Genomic DNA, 22,029 nt, shown 5'->3' on the forward strand with positions numbered 1-22,029 from the left:
AATCACTGAGGCTTGAATGTGATACATAATTCATTTTCTGAAAAATTATATGCAGGGTGCTAAACTGAACAAAGAACAGTGTTTTTTGCACTATATATACACAACAGATGTTCACTGAATTAAATTTCTGTTGGAAAATTATGTTTACTTGGAAAAGGATATCCTAAAATCTACCTTTATAACAAAACGTTTTTTTTTTTTACAACATATGCATATTTAAATGAAGTCTTACCTTGAACAACATCAGGATGAAATGGTAAGTCAATTTGACTCACAAATTATTTACCATGTTGTGTATCTTTCCATGGTGGTTCATCTTTTAAAACTAAATGTTCATCTGTAAGCATATCACTTATAATTGTTGGATAATCAGTAGAAAGGTCAGTGAGTTTAACTCCAGCACCACTGTCTGTGAGATCCCCTACTTTAGCCTGAAGTTTGATCCCTGCAACACATATCTGAAATCTTGCTGTGGTTTCTTGACTCCAATGCTTGTTTCTAGGTTTTATATATGGAGAACAACACTTCCTGTAACAGAATTTCCTGGAGGAAATGTCTTTAATCATCTAGTAGTGTATCACATGTCCTACTTAAGGTCTTTGGTCCTTTAACAGTTTTATAAAAAGAAGAAATGGAATTGTGCTTTAGGATCTTCCTAATTTAGAAATTCCTTTCAGAAATTAAAAACATCCCTGCAAGAACTACAGCAATGTTGCTAAGTCATTGTGGCACACATGTAAGATTTCAAAAAGTTTTAAAATTATAATAGCTACTATTGTCAAAAGACATTTTTTTCATTTCTATGGTTAAATTTAACATTATGTAATTTTCTTCCCAAATAAATTTTAAATTATTCAGCTTATTCAAAATTATTTTTTTTTACGTTTAAGGAAAGTATTTGGGACTACAAATTACAAAGGAAACAGAACACTACAGTAGAAACTTTTCAGATAGATACATAATATATACATGTGAAAACTTAACATACACTCCACTCACATGACTATCAGCTGTCAGTTCTTCCTTATAAGGGTATTATATAGTTTCAAATTGTATTACAGTTCATTTCCTCAAGGTCAAATTTTAATTTTAAATACGAAATTCGTGGCTCTTATTGGCACTTGCTAAGATAGGGTATATTTCACTGACATCCTGGTGACACTGTTTCCAGCTTTAGTTAAGAACATCTTATTTTAAAATGATCACTTAAAATCTTTTTTCCCTACCACAAAATTTAGCTGCCAAATTGAGGCAACAATCAACTTCTCTTTTAATGGCTATGGCTAGTTATATAGACAAATTATGAGTAAAGGTAAAGTAAGAAGGTGAGCCATCATTATAAAAAGATTGAGATGTGGAAAGAAACTTCTTTGGCTTGTGGCAAGAAGATAATGGCAGTGGGGTAGATACTACGCAAATGCTTCCATCATCCCTGTATATGCTAGTGAATGAAGACAGTCCAGTCCAGTATGGCCAGGTGGTGTCCTATCCCTGCATTTCAATACAACAAGCAGGATGACAGATCTGAGAGTTATGCTTGGAGTCCCAAAGGGACTCTTTGTAATCTAAAACACATTGGTCACTTAACGTATTAAACATTTTACTAAGTGTAGGATATTCGTCACTTCCTTACCGGCACTCCCTCTAATGATTTTTGTCCTCCGAACTTACAGTTCTCTAGAGTGCAAGATACTGTGAATGACAAAACTGTTTTAATAACACATTTGTAAACAGACCTGGAGGTGGTGGCATAGCAGATGCTCACCTACTCTTATTGGATAAAACACTGAATGCAGAAACGTATGCAGTGGAAAGATCTGAATTTTCTTCTTTCCACCTCCCTGGTCGCTTGTGCTGCCTTAATTGTTCTGAATTGTTTCTGACTAATTCCTTTACATACAAGTGAGAAATCAGGGAGCAAAAGTAATACCAATTTTAGCTGCAGGCTATTTGGAACTTTACTTAAAGTTTAATAATGTCAAAAGTAAGTGTCAACAGAAATACATTTTAGTAATATCAACAAAATGAGACAATTAGGTTAGAATCAATGTTCAGAAATTAACAAGATTTTCAAATACAAGACTCAAGAGAAGCACAAGAAGGTAAAGAGGAAAGAAAAAAACATTTTATAGGATGGAGGGAAATGCATAGTAATCATAACTGTGATTGTGTATGAAATGATGTTTCCATATAACTGAAGTGGATGGCAAAGTGGATTAAAAACCAGAATCCTACAATATGTTGTTTGCACGAAACATATCTGAAGCAAGAGATACACACAGCACAGAGGAAAGGTAAAAGTCTGGAGCAGAATATATTTTGCTTCAGCTGAAGTGAAAAAAAGCAGGGATAGCAATTCTGATTTCAGACAAAGCAAAAGCAAAGTAAGATCGAAGTAAAAGAGATACGGAAGAGATAAGGAAGCAAACTACATGTTGCTGAAAGTTACCATACACAGTGAAGTAATATCAATACTAAACATATATGCGCCGAGTGGTATAGCTTCCAAATTCTGAGAAAAGTTAAGTGAGTTACATGAATAAATAAACAGCAGAATTATACTAGTGGGTGACCTCAGCCTTTCCCTCTCAGAACCAGATAAAACAAACCATAAAATAAAAAAGAAGCTAAGATGAATAGACTTCTATTTTTATGTAAAATACGGTGGAAGGTACTGAGCTGATAGGGTAGAGGAGGGGGAGCCATGGGAGGGTTGAGGAGGCATTCTTTGGAAGAGCCACTATGGAGACAGGGAGAGTGAGTTGATAAGGGAGGGGTCAAAGGGTCACCTAAGTTAGTTGAGGTTGGGTAACTCATTTGTAGTAGACCCAGTCAAAATGATTTCTAGATATTCTCCATCTTCATTCAGCAGCAGTGTTTGATGGGAGCATTTCGAGGCTGCTTGGGTCTAGGGACACAAGAGAAAAGAAGAATGTAGAGTTGAATTGGTTTTCCAAGGGGTCAAGAGGCAGTTGCCAGTGCAAGGGAAATGGTTTGGGAGATAACTGAGGAATTAAAGGTCAAGATATGGAACAAGAGTAGGGTATTGTAAAGGAAGGTGGTGAGAGAGGTAAGAGATAAGGACATTTCAGAATTCTTGAATACGGAGGTCATGCATTTGTGGGTGATGGCAATATCATGAGTTTGCCCATCTTTGTGTATGGCTGAAGTGGGGTACAGCCATGGACAGTGTACTCTTTGTGTAAGTAGGGCTTTTGAGAGAAAAAAAAAACATACAGTAATTATACCCATAGACACATAGACACAGACAGACAGACAGACAGACACACGCAGAGGGAAGTCCCATAGAATGAGGGCAGAAGTTGGGGAGGAGGGTAAGATTGTGAAGCAGATAGTGAACTGAACTGAGGAAGGAAGTGGAGTGATCTAGTTGGAGTGTGAGACCCAGAGGCAGGGCTGTGGACAATAGGTACCAGGATTTTGATTAGCTGGTAAAGATAAATTTCATTAATCTCAATGGAGGAGAGGTTACTATGTGATGGAGGTAAGGGGAGAACCTGCTATCTAGATAAAAGATTTACCTGTTCTCCCCAAGTATACAGACACGAGCATACCCTTTCTGCTTTAAGGACAACTTTGAACTACAAATGTGTATTCAGCATTCAGATACAAACAGCAGCTAACCTCCAATAAAGGCATTTTGCTCCAGGTATCATTCTCTTCAATTAGTCCTATTTCTTATATAACGCTTTCCAAAACCATAATGGAAGGAATCAAGCATAATACTATCATAATAGTATGAATTTTAAACATAGACGGCAAATAAAACTTATTGCCATGCAAATGACATTCATCCATTTGAAGACATTGTGAAATATCTTAGAGAAAAATAATACAAGGAGAAACCAAAATGTTTCTCTCTTCTATACTAGGTGTACTCAGACGTTAGTGTAGGATAAATAAAATCCAGTTCCATCTATAGTTACCAAAACGGCTCTTGCTGTTGATATCTACGAACATGTTGTCTGATCTACGGGTGCTGGATGGCTTCCTACAAAGCATAATTATTAGGAGGAGAAGGGAGAAGATCGATATTAGAACAAAGGAAGGAATGTGTGTCCCTGTTAGCCCAGTCATTTACACTAAGTTCCCATGCTAACCCTTCTTTGTCAGTCTTAATTCAGGCCAGATAAATCCAAGAGGAAGGACTTTTCGAACACCTCTCAAGTCCTACCACCTGGGTCATCTCACCTAATGCCCTCCAGGCCAGTTACGAATGAGGTGTGGTACCTAACTGTGTTTTTGGAAGCAATTCAGTACTTTATTTTCCAGTCCCCCTGACGACTTTTTTGTTTTTGTTTTTTTCCCCCTTTTGGACTTCCTATTATTGCTCATAGTCTGAATTCTATAGCTGCTACAGGAGAGCATTGAGGGGAACCACTGGTACCAACTGATCCCTGCAGGAATGCCCAGGGTACCTACCAGTGCAGGCTGTGCACTGGACAGGACTGAGTGAAGGGTAATGGAACATCAAGATCTTCCCTATACACATATGGCCTGTGTGACTACACATTTTCCCTTCTGAGTTCCCAGGTCTAAAGTTACACAGGTATTTTGCCCCATCAATCGCAGAAGTATTGTTCCGTTGAACTCTGCTCTAGTTCACAGCTGTTACACGTCAGGTGCTGAGTCAATTTGAGTCAATTAGGCACTGAGTTAGGTAAGCACTGGCACCTTTGGCATTAAGCCAATGAGGTGCTAGGCCAAGTAGGCTTTCAACCCTGTCTGCACTGAGCCCATCAGGTGACAAGCCTTTATTTGAAAACCGTATATATTCTTGAAGACTGATTTTGCCTAGGGGCTCACAGAGGGGAAGGGTGTTTCACCTGAAATCTTTTTCTTTTACCCCATTAGGGACACTGAGTAGCCAGTATCAAGACTCCTCATCCACTTACTCCCCTCCTGTGATCGAGAACTCAGAAGTAAGTGCCCAGGTCTGGTGCTGTATGTCAATATTTGCGTTAGTCTGTTAAGCTTTGTTTTTCTATATTTGTGTAATGACATTTTATATTGTCCTTGTGTGCAGAGTAAATGTTGTACTGCTGTGGTTTCGAGTGAAGATTGCTTATTATACTAATCTGTTAGATCCTTAATATCTGCATCCACATAATATATATATATATATATATATATATATATATATATACATACACAAATGTCTGAAGAAATTACACTGCCCTCTGTTCCTGTCCTGTGGAATGGCACCAGTGGGTGGTGGGAGCACCTCCAGAAGACCCAAGGTTTCAAAGAGCACGACTGGGAAGAATTCCCTAACTGCTTTTGCGCTCAGGAATGGCATCACCAAACTGAGTACGTCTCTCGGTCTGATTCTGAACCAGGAGAGAGCGGCCTTGGGAAAACCTGCAAAAGAGTTGGCTGAGAATGCCTCGCTCCGGACTGGTGAGTTGCCCAAGCCTCCCGGCTCCTGGATACAGGCGACTGTCCCCGTGAGGCGGTGACCCTCCAAACTAAAAGGACCTTCCTGTAGAGCTACTGTCTGCAGACTCAAGGGCTCCAACTTCAGGCGGCTTGCCCGCCAGCCTTCCAGAGGGCTGAACTGGAGTCGAAACTCCGCCCTCACAGTCCAACCTGGACTCCACCTTCCTCTCATCCCCCACCCCCGTCCCTGCGTCTTTCGGTTGCCATAGCTACCACCAGAGGTGGCGGGATTGGTGGATTCAACGCTCCAGACTCAGGGCAGACAAAGGGAAGCATGACGAGTCCTGCACCCGCCCTCCCAGCCACGATGGTTACCACCACGCTTGGATGCTCTGCCTGGACCTCCTGGCCTCTACAAGTCTCCCTGCCAGGCTCTCCCGGCCCCAAGGAGGCAAACTTCTCGGAACTCCTTTAGAGTGCAGTAAGTTGGATAACTGACCAGGTGGCCACCAGACCCGTTAAGGACAGGAGAAGGTCCCGGGAACTCAAGTCCGTCTCCGTCAGGGTCGGAAAGGCGAGTTCTGGCTCCTCCTTGTCTCCGGATAAGGGAATGACCCTTTTTGCCTCCCAGTTCCACCCTCCTTGGTCCACCCCGCTTCCTGTCCTACGGACTTTCCCTGAACTTTCTCCACTCCCCAAGCCTGCCCTTTTCCCGGGACTTGGATCTCGTTTGGGGTCAAGGGGAGGGAACCCGAGCCACTACTGGGAAGGGAGACCAGATGGGGCGGAGGGGTCACTGCCGACCCCAGCCCCGGCCTGCTGAGGGAAGCGAGGTTGAAGAGCGTGTGACCGTCCTTCGGCGGGTCCCGAGGTCGAGAAAGGTCCGGAAGGACTCAGTCAGTCTCAGCCTAGCCTGGAAATGAAGATGGCTAAGGCGATGGGTCAGGTGGTTCGCTCCTAGGGTTACCAGTTCGGATTCAGTACGGACAGGGAGGCTCGTGGCAGCAGGGTCCGAGTTGAAGGCCAGGTCCGAATTTGGGAGGCGGCGTTGACGGTTATTTTGGGAGGTTGACGGGTAACCAGGGCTGGGACCCTCTCTGCTGGGGTATTGCAAACTGCCTGCTGAGGCATGAGGCGGAGAAACACTCGGGATATTGGAGCTACAAATAGAAAAAATAAATAAATGGGCGAGTGAATGAATAAATACATAAATAAATAAATTCATAAATGAATAAATGAAAAATGCATAAATGAGTAAATACCTAGACTAATAAATGCATAGATGAATAAATGAATAAATATATAAATGAATAAATGCATAAAGGAATAACTTCATAATTGAATAAATTCATAAATGCATATATCATAAATGAATAAATACATAAATGCATGAATACATAAATGAATAAATAGATGAATAAATAAATGAATAAATGGGTGATTGAATGGACAGATGGATGAATGGATAAATGGATGAATGAATGCATAAATGAATGAATGAATGGATAAATGCATGAATGGTTGAAGGAATGAAGAAATGAATGAATGAATGAATGAATGAATGAATGGAACCAGTGCTTGATAAACTGGGAAATATAAATTACCTAGGAATATACTGCTGAGAAAACCAATACAGTCAAAATGGAGATAAAATGTTTGTATTAATAATTATACTGCTAAAAGCCTTAAAAGAAAAGCAAAGCAAATACCTGTCAGAGCTATGTGTAAGAGGTGAATTCTTAATCAAAGAAGAACTAGAGGCAATTACAAAAAAAAAAAAAAAAAAAGAAAGAAAGAAATAGAATCCTTTCCTAACATGAAACTGAAAAGCTTCTGCACAGGTAAAATTAATACACCTTGGATAAAAAGAGAAGAATGGGAAATAAGTTTTCGTGTCAAAGTTATACTATAAGCACCTGAAAAAGAAATCATATAAATAATATATAGACATGTATAGTGCACACATGAGTGTGTGATTAATAGTCATTCTACAACGGATATGTGATCAAAAATATGAGCAAATAGTTCTCAGCAGAACTTCTGAGTGTTGAAAAATACAACAAAAAAGGCTGTAAATGACCCATAAGAGAACTACACAACAAAAATCATTGAGAATTTACCACATACTCTGCAAATTAGCAAAGATCACCCCCAAATGACAACATTAAATTTTGCAGGGCATGTGGGAACGATAGCCACAATAATGCATTGTTGGTGGAACAAAGAGATGGTATACTACTTTGAAAATTAATTGGAAATAATGCAAATTAAGAGATCCATACCATTTGAACTAGATAATCAGTTCCTGGGTATATGTACTTGGGTACACCAAGAAAGTCACTGATCGAAAGAAACTCCTGTATACATCACAATATTATACTTTTTGTGATAACAAAGAGTTGGAAACACAGTAGATGTTTACTGATTGGGGAATGTTTACACAAATTATGGTGCATAAGAGTAGTGGAATGTAATTGTGCTGTAAGAAATTATGTCTGTGATGAACAGAAGGAAGCGTGGAAAGATATACATGAATTGATGCAGAAGGGAAGTCAGCAGAGCCAAGAAAGCAATACGAACAATGGCTACAACCATAGAAATAGAAAGAACACCTTCTCTCCCCCAGACACAAATGAAAAGTGAATGTTACAGAAGCCTAAATATCAAGGCCAACACACAGAAGACTGTGAGTGGACACCACTCACATGTCCATTTATGAAGGGTTGAAATCCATAACTGTTAGACGTTAAACAAATTTTTACATTTTTCCAATGTATAAATTAGTTGTGATGATTCATTCCTTCTAAATGGTATTATCTTAAAGAAATACTATTTACTGTATAGTGGATGGATATCTGGGTGGAGATAGGGATGAATAGTGGGGAAAACTATGATGATATAAAAATTATGACATCTATAAAAGCTTATTGTAAAATATTTTTAAAAATGACTCTCAAACTCTGACTTCTTAGGATTCCTCTATGACTTCTGAAATTCACAGAGTTCTGTGGGGATTGAGGAGTGATATATACATATATATCATATGTATTAAAGTGGAAAGAGTTTATTCTTGTTTAGATTCTTATACTTTTTCATTCATATTTACCTTGATATTCTTCTCTGTTCTTCAGTGTGTTTGTATATTCAAGTTTCTATACAGCACTGGATTTTGCATCAGGAATTCTTGGAAACCCTCTATTTCTTTTCCCCTTCTTGCTCTAAATCTGCAATTAAGGGAAACCGAGGTATAAAAGTCATAGCATAAACTATCTATTGGTAGGCTTAGCAATTAGCACTAATAGAGGTAAATGATCCCTCAGTGATCAAATTCCCACCCCTACAATTCGATCACCCATTTATACAATACGAATTTATAAGCTCATTACATAATGTCAGCTGGTGCCAACTAAACTAAGACTGGGATTGGTTCATAATTACGCTGATTTGAAAAATGATCTTACAGACCTCTTGGTAACAGGGGCACAGACGTAGTCAATATCCTCAGAAAGTCCCCAATTCCCATACCCTTTACAGAAACCCAATGCTAGGAAAAAAATATCCCATGACCAGGTTGAATCATCCTTCATTCGTACGTGTTCTATATCTCCTTCACATGTTAAGGGACAAGAAGGAGTCAGAATAGCTATAAACAGGACATTTTCATTGCATGTCATCATGCCTTTCTATAAGTAGTCTCTCCAGCCTTTCCCACATGTACAGACAGCAGGCAGAACATGTTGCCCTAGGTTTTTGGAAGGAGTTGCCACTGGCTACCACCCTAGTACACTAAGATGGTAGGTTAAGAATAATTAGGTTTTAAAGATCCATGTCTATATCTCCTCATACTGTAGTTGTTCAGTCATTTTTCAGTCATATCCAACTCTCCATGACACCATTTGGGGTTTTCTTCAGTGAGACAATGGAGTAGTTTTCCATTTCGTTCTCCAGCATACATATATGCATGTGTATATGTATGTTTGTGTGTGTGTGTATGTGTGGAGAGAGAGAGAGAGAGAGAAGGGGGGGAGAAGTCAGAGGTGGATATACACGTATGAATACGTATTTATATATATACATACGTATATATACACATACATACTCCCTAACCAGAAGCATGTTCTGTCGTGAGTAAATGCAGAGGCAGAGGATAGAGGGCTCAGATTAGATAGTTTTTGCGACAAAAGGGCTCAGTACTTCCAGCTCCTGGTTTCTGGAAGTTTTTTATTCCCTTTTGCAGCAACCTTACAGTTTCCTATCAGAATGCTGCAGCTTTCTGTTGGGATTTTTGTAGATTCTTGAAGGTGCTTTTCTGTAGAGTGTCTACTCTGTCTTCACTATGATTTCATATGCTCTTCATAAGCTTTCAATGCAGGTGTGGTTTTGGGCACAAATCTTTCCTGACCTTGAAATACTTCGAAATGTCGTCCTTGATCTATCAAGCATGAGGGTGGGAATGAGACAAAGAGAATCTCTCTCCCCCACGAACAATTCCCTCTTAGAGATTTAGCTGAAGCTTCTCCACCCTTTGGCTGTCTTGCCACGGGGATGCTCTGTATCATACTGTCTTGCTGTTTCTATCCAACCTCCACAGGGCGGGATCAACTCTTCAATCAGTCCCAGTTTCCTCCCCAGCTGGTTTCCATCTAGCTTAAAGGTTTGATTAATTGGTTCAACAGAGTTCTGCAGCTTGTTCATGACTCTGACTGACTGGCTCAGTGAAGAAGCATGGGCCTTCTGTATTTGACTGGAGGGGGATGGGTGGAACCCTTTATATGAGTATAGTGAAGAAAATCAGATTCATTTTTTGTTGTTTATGCCTGAAAATGTTTCTTCCTTATGGATGTACAGGACATTACTTCTGTGGCAAGAGGCAGAAAGCATGTTTTATCATCAGTCTTCTGGAGTTATCATTGATCATTTTAATACATATCTGTAATGAGCTTGAATTTTGTTGCCTTGTCATTGGGTAGGAGATGGAGTAGGAGGATGGAGAGAATTTCGAACAGGAAAAAGAGAAAAAATGAAAGAAATCAGTGCTGTAAAAACAAATACATAAAAACAAAATATAATGTATTTTAATAATAAAGAGCAAGTGTGACCGCTTTCCCTTTCCGAGTAAGCTTTGTGTTCTCAGACAAATTCTTATTCTGTGGTCTAAGACTCTAATTCTAATTCTGTGTTCCAAGACGATAATTCTAATTCTGTGTTCTAAGATTTTTCATTCTAATTCTGCATTCTACCACTAATTCTAATTCTGTGTTGTAAGTTTTTAGTTCTAATTCTGTGTTCTACCACTAATTCTAATTATATTTTCTAGGACTAATTCTGATTCTTGCTTCTTAGACCTTCATTGTAATTCCATGTTCTAAGATTTAATTATAATTCTGTGTTAAAAGATTAATTCTAATTCTGTGTCTGAAGACGTTAATGAAACAGACTATAGATTCTTACTTTCTTGATGAAGAGGTATTTTCTTATGGCATTGTTGACAGGGAAGATCAAAATATTTAACCAGAAGAAGAAAACAAACTCAAAGTTTCTGTATCCAAGCCTCTAAGAGAAAAATTAATTTGTCTCAAGCCATGGAAGAGCTAAAAAAGGATTTTGAAAAGGAAGTAAGAGAAGTAGTGGAAAAATTGGGAAGAGAAATGAGAGTGATGGAAGAAAATCATGAAAAACAAGTCAATGACTTGCTACAAGAAACAAAAAAAAATGCTGAAGGCAATAATGTCTTTTAAATTAGACTAACCTAAATGGTAAAAGAGGTCCAAAAGGTCAATGACGAGTAGAAAGCCTTATAACTCAGAGTAGGTTAAATGGAAAAAAAAAACCCAAAAGCTCACTGAAAAAAATAATTCCTTATAAATTAGAATGTAGCAAATGGAAGATAATAGACTCTACAAACAAGCAAGAAATTATAAAATAAACTAAAAGAATGAAAAAAATAGAATACAACGTGAAGTATCTCTTTGAAAAAACAAATGACCTGGAAATGAATCCAGGAGAGATAATTTAGAAATTATTGGACCTTCTGAAAACCATGATAAAAAAAATAGCCTTGACATCATCTTTCAAGAAATTATCAAGAAAACTTCCGTGATATTCTAGAACCAGAGGTTAAAACACAAAATGCAAAGTATCTACAGATCACGTCCTGAAAGAGATCCCCAAAAGAAAACACCTAGGAATATTGTAGCCAAATTTCAGAATTCCCATGTCAAGGAGAATATTTTACAAGCATTCAGAAAGAAACAATTCAAGTATTGTGTAAATACAATCAGGATAACACAGGATTTAGAGGACTTGAAATCAGAGGGATCAGGATCAGAGGACTTGAAATATGATATTCCAGATTTCAAAGAAGATAGGATTAAAATCAAGAATCACCTACCCAACAAAACTGAGTATAATACTTAATGCAAGAAATGGAACTTCACTGAAACAGACAACTTCTAAACATTTTTGTTGAAAATATCAGAACTGAATTTAAAATGTAACTTTGAAATACAAGAATCAAGACATGCACAAAAATGTAAACAGGAAAGGACACCATAAGTGATTTATTAAAGTCTGTTTGTATATCTGCATAGAAACATGATATTTGTAATTCCTGAGACTTTTCTCAGTGTTAAGTTAATTGGGAGAGTTGGAAAGAATGTGTGTGTGTGTATACATGTATATGTGAGTGAATGCGTGTGTGTGATATATGGTATACATATATGCATATATATATATGCTTGTGGTATATGTGTGGTATATGTATGCACATATGAAGAGAGAGAAAGCAAAGAGATAGATAGAGAGAGACAGACAGAGACAGAGACAGACAGAGAGAGCATATAATGAGTGAGTTGAATATGAAGGGAAGATATCTAAAAAAGAAAATTAAGTGTTGACCGGAATATACTAGGAGAAAGAGAAAGGGGGAGGTTGAATATAATAAATCATGTCACATAAAAGAGGCAAGAAGGAGCTTTTCCAGTGGATGGGAAGAAGGGGAAGGTGATAGGGAATAATGAGACTTACTTTCATCATATTTGGCTACTGTAGGAAATAACAAACACCCTCATTTGGTATGGAAGTGTATCTTACCCTACAGGAAAGCAGGGAGGAAGGGGATAAGAGAGGGGGCACAGTAGAAGTGACTGCAGATTGGGGAAGGTGTGATCAGAAGCAAATACTTTGGTGGAAGGAGAAGTTAACGGAGAGAACAGAATAAATGGAGGGTGGGGCAGGATAGAGGAAAACTCACAGGAGTACTATACTCAAATTCTGAAACCCCCAAATGAAGGATAAAATATTATGAGCAAAAAGAAACAAAATTACTTTAGGTAATACCACAACAGGAATCACACAAGACCTAGTAGTAATTACACTAAAAGATCATAATTTTCTTATGGCCTCCCTGAAAGAATGAAGTATAAAAATAGATTTAAACACTAAATGAGAAGACATCTCCACTGGGAAATCTGCATTATAATTTGAAGTTTGCAAGGCTTCATAAACTGTATTGATGACTTAAAGCTTTTTACAAAAAAGCTTTAATCTAGAGTGGAGAACGTTTTTCTAATGATCTCATGAATGTCAATGAGACAACATGTCAAGACCTATAGCATGCTGTAAAAACAGTAACCAGAGGAAAAGTTACATCTCAAAATGCTTATATGAAAAACAATGAAAGAGCAGAGCAATGAAATGGGTATACAACAAAAAAGGCTGGGAAAAGAATAAATTTAAAAAACCCAATTAAACATGATAAATCTTAACAATTAAAGGTGAGATTAATAAAATTTAGTGTAGGAAAACCATTGAATTCATAAATAAAACTAGGATTTGGTTTTAAGAAAAAGAATAGAAAGCATTTGTTAATATGAGTAGAAAAGAGAGAAAAAAGAAACCACCAATATTAAAAATGGAAAAGGTATATATACCACTGATGAAGACGAAATCAAAGCAATTACAAAAAAGCATTTGAATAAAACTTGCAATTTTACCTGAACTAATCTATTTATTCCATGCTATCTGAATAAAATAACCAGAAAATTATTTTACTGAGCTAGAAAAAATGATAATCAAATTAATTTGGAAGAACAAAAGATCAAGAATATCAAAGGAATTAATGAAAAATGTAAAGGAAATAGGTTTCGCAGTGCTGGATCTTAAGCTACGCTATGAGGTGGTAATTTTAAGAACTGTCTGCTATTGGCTAAGAAAAAGAAAGGTAGATCAGTAGAACAGAGTACACATGCAATACACAGTAGCAAATGATTACAGTAAGATTCCTAGCTGTGTGACTTTGGATAAGTCACTTTTCCCCTGTCTGCTTTAGATTCTTTAACTGTAAAATGGGGATAATAACACCCACCTGGAAGGGTTGTTGTGAGGATCAGATGGGATGGTAACTTGAAAGCTCTTAGCACATAGCAAGTGCTGTAGAAATGCTCCCCATTACAGTTCAGGGACCATTTAAAGTAACTGTCCAAAATATGTATACACCATTACACTTTCTAGTTATAAAAAATAATTTGACTGTCCCCACTCTTACTTCATCCATTTTTGGCAGATGGAACTCAGGTGCTTCACAGTGAGGAGTGTGTGGTTTGTTGTCGGGGGCGAGGGGGGGACCAAGGTGGACAGATTTAAAGCTGATCATAAATCTCAAGCCTTTCACGGGAAGACTTATGGGAATAAATGTGGAAGGAAATAATCAGAATCAGGAAAAAAATATACACAACGACCACAGTGATAGAAGAGGAAAGAAGGAAAGAAAGGGCTGTATAATTTTGAGCAAGCTTTACTCTAGGGAAGGGATGAGAAAATCCATTTCCCTCTCCTCTTTGCAAAAGCCACAGACTATCAGTGTGGAACCCTGAAGTGTCTGACACCCAGTAGGTGCTGTATAAAAGCTTATCCCCTTGCTATCTCCTGTTAGACTCAGATATTAAGTTTGCTAAATAATCATTTCTATCGCTTTCGTTTTTTTCACTGTTACAAGGGATAGCATCCTGAGATGAGATGCGACCACCTCTTCTGTTTCCTGGGAACAATATGAAATTTTGATTTATGCCGAATTTCTGTGAGACTGCTTTCCAGTTGTCCCCAAAATTTTTACCAAATAATGAATTCTAATCCCCAAAGCTTAAATCTTTACATTTGTCAAACACAATTCATTCAGAAATAAGGGTAGTGAATAAACAAAAATTATGGATAAAAAGTTTAAAATCACGGGGAAAGAAACACAGAGCTTTTATAAAAAAAAAATTACAGTGTGAAACCCCAGGCTGAACTCAGGAGTAGGGTGACCTCTGAGCTCAGCAGCAGAGTAGAATGAGAGAGAGTATCAGTCCTCTGGCAAAAGACTTCTGTCTCTGGGCACAGTCCAGCACAGGAGTAGCCCCGAGTGCCTTGAAGGAAGGAGCTCTTCGTGACCACACTCCAGGCAAGGCCTGCTCAGGACGTTCCGTAGTGCTGGTGTGAAGTTTGACCTGAGCACAGCCACATCCCTCCTCTACAGCCTAGAAATTGAGGCTGCTGAGACAAGCAAACCAACCCCACCCACTCACCTGAATACTGTAAGGAAATTCCTTGAAGGCACAGAGGCTCAACGGGTCAACCCGAGGAACAAGAAGGCTAGTGATGTCTCTGCAAGTGAAGGGTCAGCAGGAAACGTGTCTTGGCCCAAAGAATCCTAACAGCATTTGGAAGAACTGAAAGAAGAGATGCATAATGACATCTATAGAGAGGATAGAAGCCAAGGAGAATTGATAACTTAGGCAATAGCTGGATTCCCTGAAATAACAATGGATCAAAGAGAAAACAATGACTAAATAAGATAACAAAAATATTAATTGGAGGAACTAACAAGAAATAAATCGTATGTAGAAATACGTGAATAATACAAAGAAATAATAAGGAAATGTATGAAACAACATGAAAAGCAAATGATCCAGAAACTGGCCAAGGAAAGATAATATAAACAATATCAGACCATCTGAAGACTGTGATTCAAAAATGTTTGCACCCAAGTAGGTATTTAGAAATGGAAATATTAGAGTCAAGGGAAACACAGAAAGGTAGACGTATTTGTTTAATTGAAAGGGCATTATGTGAGGAGGAATTGTTTACATGCTGATGAAGGCATGGGAAACAAACGTGTCCTCAGAATACTCATATCTTTAATGGTCATAAGAAAGGAAAATAAGACAGAGGGCCTGTGGGTGATTTTCTTCTATTCTGATGGTCTCAGGAGAGAATGGGGGGGACCATACTTGGAAGGAAAGGAGAAGGAAATCACCATCATGTATACAGTAGAGGAATAAGATGATAAGTATGTAATTATGGAGGAAAGGGTGGGAGAAATGTGTATACCAGAAACTTCACTTCACTTTCATCTGAAATCTCTAAAGGGAGTTAAACACAATGTCACCCCACCCCCAAACACAACACACACACACGCGCACACACACACACACACACAGAAACACAGATAGATCTCAGTACAGAAATACACTAAACTGAAAAGGAAAATAGTAAGTGACAAGACAAGGCCAGAGAGCAATTTTAAGAGAGAGGGCAGGATAGATAAGAGAATGATCAAAAGCAATATAAACTGAAATGCTGGAGAGAGGAACATGAAGGTGGTTTAAAAAGAAGATTAAGAATCTGGGATCCTGGGTGAGACAAGGAAAAAAGACTGGCAAGAAGGTCAAAGCAGAAGGTTAATTTATAGATCACAGTTGTCAGGAACAATCACTAACAATACTTAATTGCTCAAGGGTAGGTAGAGCTATTATAATAAAAATGACAATACTAAGATAATTATTGCAGGTTGTACCAATTTAACTCCCAAAAGAATAGATTGTAGAGCTAGAAAAATAACTTAACCATCACTCTGGAGGTACAAAGCAGTCAAGAATCTGAAGCATAATAAGGGAAAAATGAGAAATGAGGAGCCCTATGTGTCCTGGTTCTCAAACTTTATTACAAATCAGTAATCATTAAAATAATTTGATATTGGTTTAAAAAAGGTCTATCAGCAGAAAAGTTTCGGTACAGATCTTACAGAAAGAAATTGTTTGATATACCCAAAGGTCCCAGGTTATGGGAGGAAGGACTCATTAGCTGACAAATACTTTTGGAAAAATTAGGAAGTAATCTGACAGAACTGAGCTGTAGACCCACATTCACAGCATCCATCAAGGTGAGCTTCAAATGGATGCATGACTCAGATATTAAAGGTCAAAGTACAAACACATTAGAGGAGAAAGGAATAACGAACCTTTGGGATCCACAGAAAGAGTTTATGATGACAAAATGAGAAACCACTTATGAATAAAGACGAAACCTGCAGCTAATGTCCAGACAGAAAGGCGATGAACCTAAAGTGTAAAAAGAGGCATACGTTTTTAGACAGGAACTTTTTGTAGTTGTGTATAGAGGGACATGTTTTTCGTTTTTAAAATTTACTCAACTGGGTAGTGGGAAGAGCGGGTATTGGGAGACGCAAATGGACTTAAATTTAAATTAAACTTAAAATTTAAATTTAAATTAAATTTAAAATTTAAGTTTACATTTAAAACTTGAAAAATAAAATAATGAAAATTGAAAAATTATAAAATAAAAAAGTAGTCAGGTCACCTGATTTTTTCAAAGAGAGGAATATCAAATGGCTCATATCAAAACAGCAAACGAAACACTCACACTACTTCCAAAGAAATTTAAATATCTCTTTTGTGCAGTCCTTTACTAACGTAACTAAATATTGGAAATGGATGCAAACTTACAAAAATATAAAATACCCAGATGAACAAAAGAGAATTAGATTACTTAAACAACCAAGTATTAGAAAAAAATAGCAAGACATAAATCAATTCCCAAAGGAAAAAAAAATTACGGAAAAGCAATATGATTTCAAAATCACTGTTTTTTATATTACCAGCATGCGTTTTGTTTTACTTCTCTAAACATAGTTGTAATAGGGATTTTTTTTCTTTCTCAATGCAGTCTGAGAAAGTGATTGGAGTAAGAGCACAGATTTTTCCTTTTTGAAAGAAACGAAATACAATTTTTAACAGGTACTGAATTTAAATAAAGAAAGACAATGTAGAGGTAAATTCTATTTTGAGGATTGTCCAAAAGGAAAGAGAAAGAATGGCAAAGGGAATATGCTGGTGAATAAAAGAAGAAAAAAGAAGTTGAAATTGATATTCTTCATAATTGGGATGCATAAGTAAAAGGAATTTATGAACTGGAAAAATGAGGATTGAACAGACTCACAGACTTTGGTGTAGAAAATACATTAACAGGGAAACGTCAGGAAAGGCATGGAAGGTGTTGAGAGGGAGACTGATAGCAGCGATAGGAGAGTTAGAGGCAAAACAAATATCCTCATCCCAAAGGGAGAATAGAATTAAAGGGAAGAGGAAAAAGAAAAGAACTGGAAATTAAGAGGATTCCTATCAATTAAGGAATGGCTGAATAAACTGTGGTATATGAATGGAATGGAACGTTATTGCCCTGTAAACAACCTGAGAAACGTTGTTTGTTTGAGTCTGCCTTGGCAGACTTGTTTGATCTGAGAACAATTTATAAAAGTGCAAAACAATTTATTTTGATAGGCTTAAAGATTTTCGTCAAAGCAATCCCCAACAACATGTGTCCAGAGGGCCCATGTTGAAGTATGTTATGTCATTCGTGACAGAGGTGATGGACACAGGGCAGAAAAATCATATATTTTCAAACATAATCAAGATATGGATTTGTTTTGCTTGTCTACGCTTATTTGTTGAAAGGTGTTTTTCTTCCTGTTTTTAATACTGGGGGGGGGGGAGGGATTAGCAAAAATGATGAGGGAGAAAATAGGACCATTGAAACATTTTTAAAATGCTAGAGAAAAATGAAATGAAGTTGAGAAGAAAACACATATAAACGGGAAAGTTTTGAAAATAATGCATTGAATTCATTACATAAAGTTTTCAAAATCAGTATGAAGTAGAGATCCACAGTTTTTAAATGCAATCTTTTTTTTTGTTCTTTCTTGTCAATATAAAAATGTTGATTTTATATGTGTTTAAGTTCAGTTGAAGAAATGAAAGAAATGAGGACAAGTAGTGAAATTCAAGTTAAGATAATTTTTCTAGATTTGGCTGTGAAGGGAGATATATAGTATTTAAGAAGAGTACGTGAAAAAAGAGTTTCTTACGGTTGCTGTGACCCAGTCCTATTTGTGAGCGTAGCAGGAGTCAGCAGACAAGGAGATATTAAGATGTAGAGTGGAAGGAAAGTTTGACAGTCTTCCATAAGAGAAAGAAAGGAGTGGTAGGGATCAAGGACCGATTAAGTACTTACTATGTGTCAGACATTGTGCATTCCAAGACAAAAAGGAAATATCTCTTTTTCTAGCCCTAACCTCTCTTTTGACCTCTCAGTATCACATCTCTCGCTGCTCACTGGACATCTTGAAATGGACGTCCGTCAGTCATCTTAATATCCTTCCCTTCAAACTGTACCTTTTTCCCAACTTTGCTGCCACAGTCAAGGGTACCACAATTCTCTTAGTCACCCAGGCTTGCAATCTAAGGTCATCCTTGACTCCGATCTGTTTATCATCTTCCCTATCCAATCAGTTGCCAAATATTGTTGTTTTAACCTTAGTCACATCAATCTGACATTGCCACCACCATAATGCAAATCGGAATGTTCTCATACTAGGACAACTTCAAGGGCCTTGTGGGTAGTCTCCTGGACTCAAATGGCTCCCTACTTTAGTCCACCTTCCATTGAGCTTTCAGATTGCTCTTCCTTAAACACAGGTCTGACCATGTCATCTGTCTATTGAATCAACTCTGACTCTCTAATATGCCTTTCAAGGTCAAATGTCAACTCCTCATCTTTTAAAGTCCTCCAAAATTTGGCTCCTTCCTACTTTATGGTCTTTTTACACCTTACTCTCTGCTATATATATTGGGAACTAGTGATGCTAGCCTTCATATTCCTTAATGTCCTTCACACAAGTCATCTCATCTCCCAACTTTACATTTTCAATACTGTTTCCCAGGCCTGAAACTCTCTCTCCTTGTGTCCACCTCCTGGCATCCTTCAAGTCTCAGTTACACTTACATCTTTTGCAAGAAACCTTTGCTGACAACCCCCTGATGTCAGTGTATTCCCAAAGGAATTATGTCCAATTTATCCTATGTGTATATTTTCTTCATACATGTTGTTTACATGTTTTTTCCTCTATTAGATTCCTTGACATTAGGGATTATTTTGGTTTTGTTTTGCCTTTCTTGATAGCTGCAGAACTTAGCACAGCACCCGGCATAGTGTAGGTACAGAAAATGTTTGCATGTTTGACTTGATATAATCTCTCCTCAAGAAGTTTATCTTCTATCAGAGGAGAGAACATGCAATGATAAGCATATACAATATATATATATATACATATGCATATATATATACATATGCATATATATATATAAATAAATATATATATATATATATATATATATATGAATAGGGGGAGGAGCAACAGAAAAAGCTTTGAGCTAAGTTTTGAAAGAAACCAGAATTTTTGTGCTTCCTGTAACAACACATTGTCAGATTCTGATTTTTACTCCATCCTGAACCTGCTTTTGTTTTTTCAGTGAGTTCATATCATTCACAATTATGATTTCTATGCATTTCGCTTAATTCTGTTTTCCCCCATTGATCCTTCTCTTGATGTTTTTAGTTATTTTTAGATTCCCAACCCTCATTTCCACAAAATTTTTAGTTTCAATTTTCCTCCCCATCTCTCCCCTCCCCTTACCCCCATAACCCCTTGCATTCCGATTTCCCCTTCCCTCAATGTGGCGTCACTTCTATCCTGCCCCACCCTTCCCTCATCCCCATCTTTTCTTGTAGGGCAAGATAAATTTTGATACACCATTAACTGTATTTCCTATTTCCCATTCTATGCAAAAACAGTTCTCAACATTCGTTTCTAATACTTTGAATTCCAAATTCTGTCCCTTCCTCCCTCCCAACCTTTCCATACTGAGAAGACAAGCAATTCAATACAGGCTACATATGTGTCATTTTGCAAAAGACTTCCATAATAGTCAGGTTGTGCAAGACCAACTATATTTGCCTCTCTCCTACCCTGTCCTCCCTTTATTCTATTCTCTCATTTGACCTTGTCCCTTCCCAAAATTGTTTACTACTAGTTACTCCCTTCTCCCATTTACCATCCATTCTCTCATCCCCTTCATCTCACTTGTCCCCTTCTTCCCTAATTTCCTGTAATGTAAAACAGATTTTCATACCAAATTTAGTAAGCATGTTATTCCCTCCTTAAGCCATATGTGAAGAGAGAGTAAACTTCACTTTTCCCCTCTCACCTCCTGCCTTTTCACCTCCATTAAGAAATATTTTTCTAATCTATTTCGTGAGTGATACTTTGCCCCATTCCATTTTCACCTTTCTTCTCCCAATATATTCCTCTCTCACCTCTTAATTTTATTTTTTGTAGATATCATCCCTTCTGATTCAACTTAAGCTGTCTTTCTCTGTCTATGTGCGTGTGAGTGTGTGTGTGCTTCCACCTAACCAAATACTGAGAAAAGTCTCAAAAGTTACAAATATTATCTTTCCATGTGGAAATGTAAATAGTTCTACTTTAGAAAGTCCTTTATGATTTCTCCTTCCTGTTTACATTTCCATGTTTCTCTTGATTCTTGTGTTTGAGAGTCAAATATTCTCTTCAGCTCTGGTCTTTTCATCAGGCATGCTCGAAAGTACTCTATATCATTGAATGACAACTTTTTCCCTTGAAGTATTATACTCAGTTTTGCTGCATAGATGATTATTTATTTTAATCCCAGTTCCTTTGACTTCAGGAATATCTTATTCCAAGCCCTTCGATGCCTTAATGTAGAAGCTGCCAGATCCTGCGTTATCCTGATTGTATTTCCACAATCCCCGAATTGTTTCTTTCTAGCTGCTTGCAGTATTTTCTCCTTGAGGTGGGAACTCCGAAATTTGGCCACAATATTCCTAGGAGTTTCTCTTTGTGGGTCTCTTTCAGGAGGTGATCATTGGATTCTTTGAATATTTATTTTTCCCTCTGATTCTATAATATCAGGGCAGTTTTCCTTGATAATTTCATGAAAGATATTATCTAAGCTCTTTTTTTTCATCATGGTTTTCAAGTAGTCCCATAATTTTTGAATTGTCTCTCCTTAATCTATTTTTGAGGATAATTGTTTTTCCAATGGGATATCTCATATTATCTTCTATTTTTTCATTCTTTCAGTTTTATTTTTTAATTTCTTGGTTTATCATAAAATCATTAGCTTCTATAAGCTCTACTCTCATTTTTAAGGAACTATTTTCTTCAGTGAACTTTTGAACCTCCTTTTCCATTTGGCTGATTCTGCTTTTTAATGCCTTGTCTTCCTCATTGGCTTTTTGGACCTCTTTTTCCATTTGAGTTAGCCTTTTTTTCAAGGTTTTATTTTCTTCAGCATTTTTGTATCTCCTTTAGCAATCTGTTGACTCGTTTTTCAGGCTCTTCCATGTCCTAAGCCCATTGCATACTCCTTTTGGAGGTACTGAATGCGGAAGGCTTGACTTCTTCTAACCATGTGC

The 22,029-nt window shown here is 37.5% G+C and overlaps 1 long non-coding RNA gene across 1 annotated transcript in view; it reads right to left on the minus strand.

Moving 5' to 3' along the window:
* Nucleotides 1-6,319: 6,319 nt before the first annotated feature.
* Nucleotides 6,320-22,029, minus strand: part of LOC140515238 (uncharacterized) — a 33,688-nt gene continuing 17,978 nt past the window's right edge. The window contains exons 3-4 of the long non-coding RNA XR_011970909.1: nt 8,507-8,624; nt 6,320-6,560 (exon numbers count right to left, since the gene is read on the minus strand). This is a non-coding gene — a long non-coding RNA (uncharacterized lncRNA). The remainder of the gene's footprint in view (nt 6,561-8,506; nt 8,625-22,029) is intronic.

This window comes from Notamacropus eugenii, chromosome X, assembly GCF_028372415.1.
Source record: "Notamacropus eugenii isolate mMacEug1 chromosome X, mMacEug1.pri_v2, whole genome shotgun sequence".
Classification (NCBI taxonomy): Eukaryota; Metazoa; Chordata; class Mammalia; order Diprotodontia; family Macropodidae; genus Notamacropus; species Notamacropus eugenii.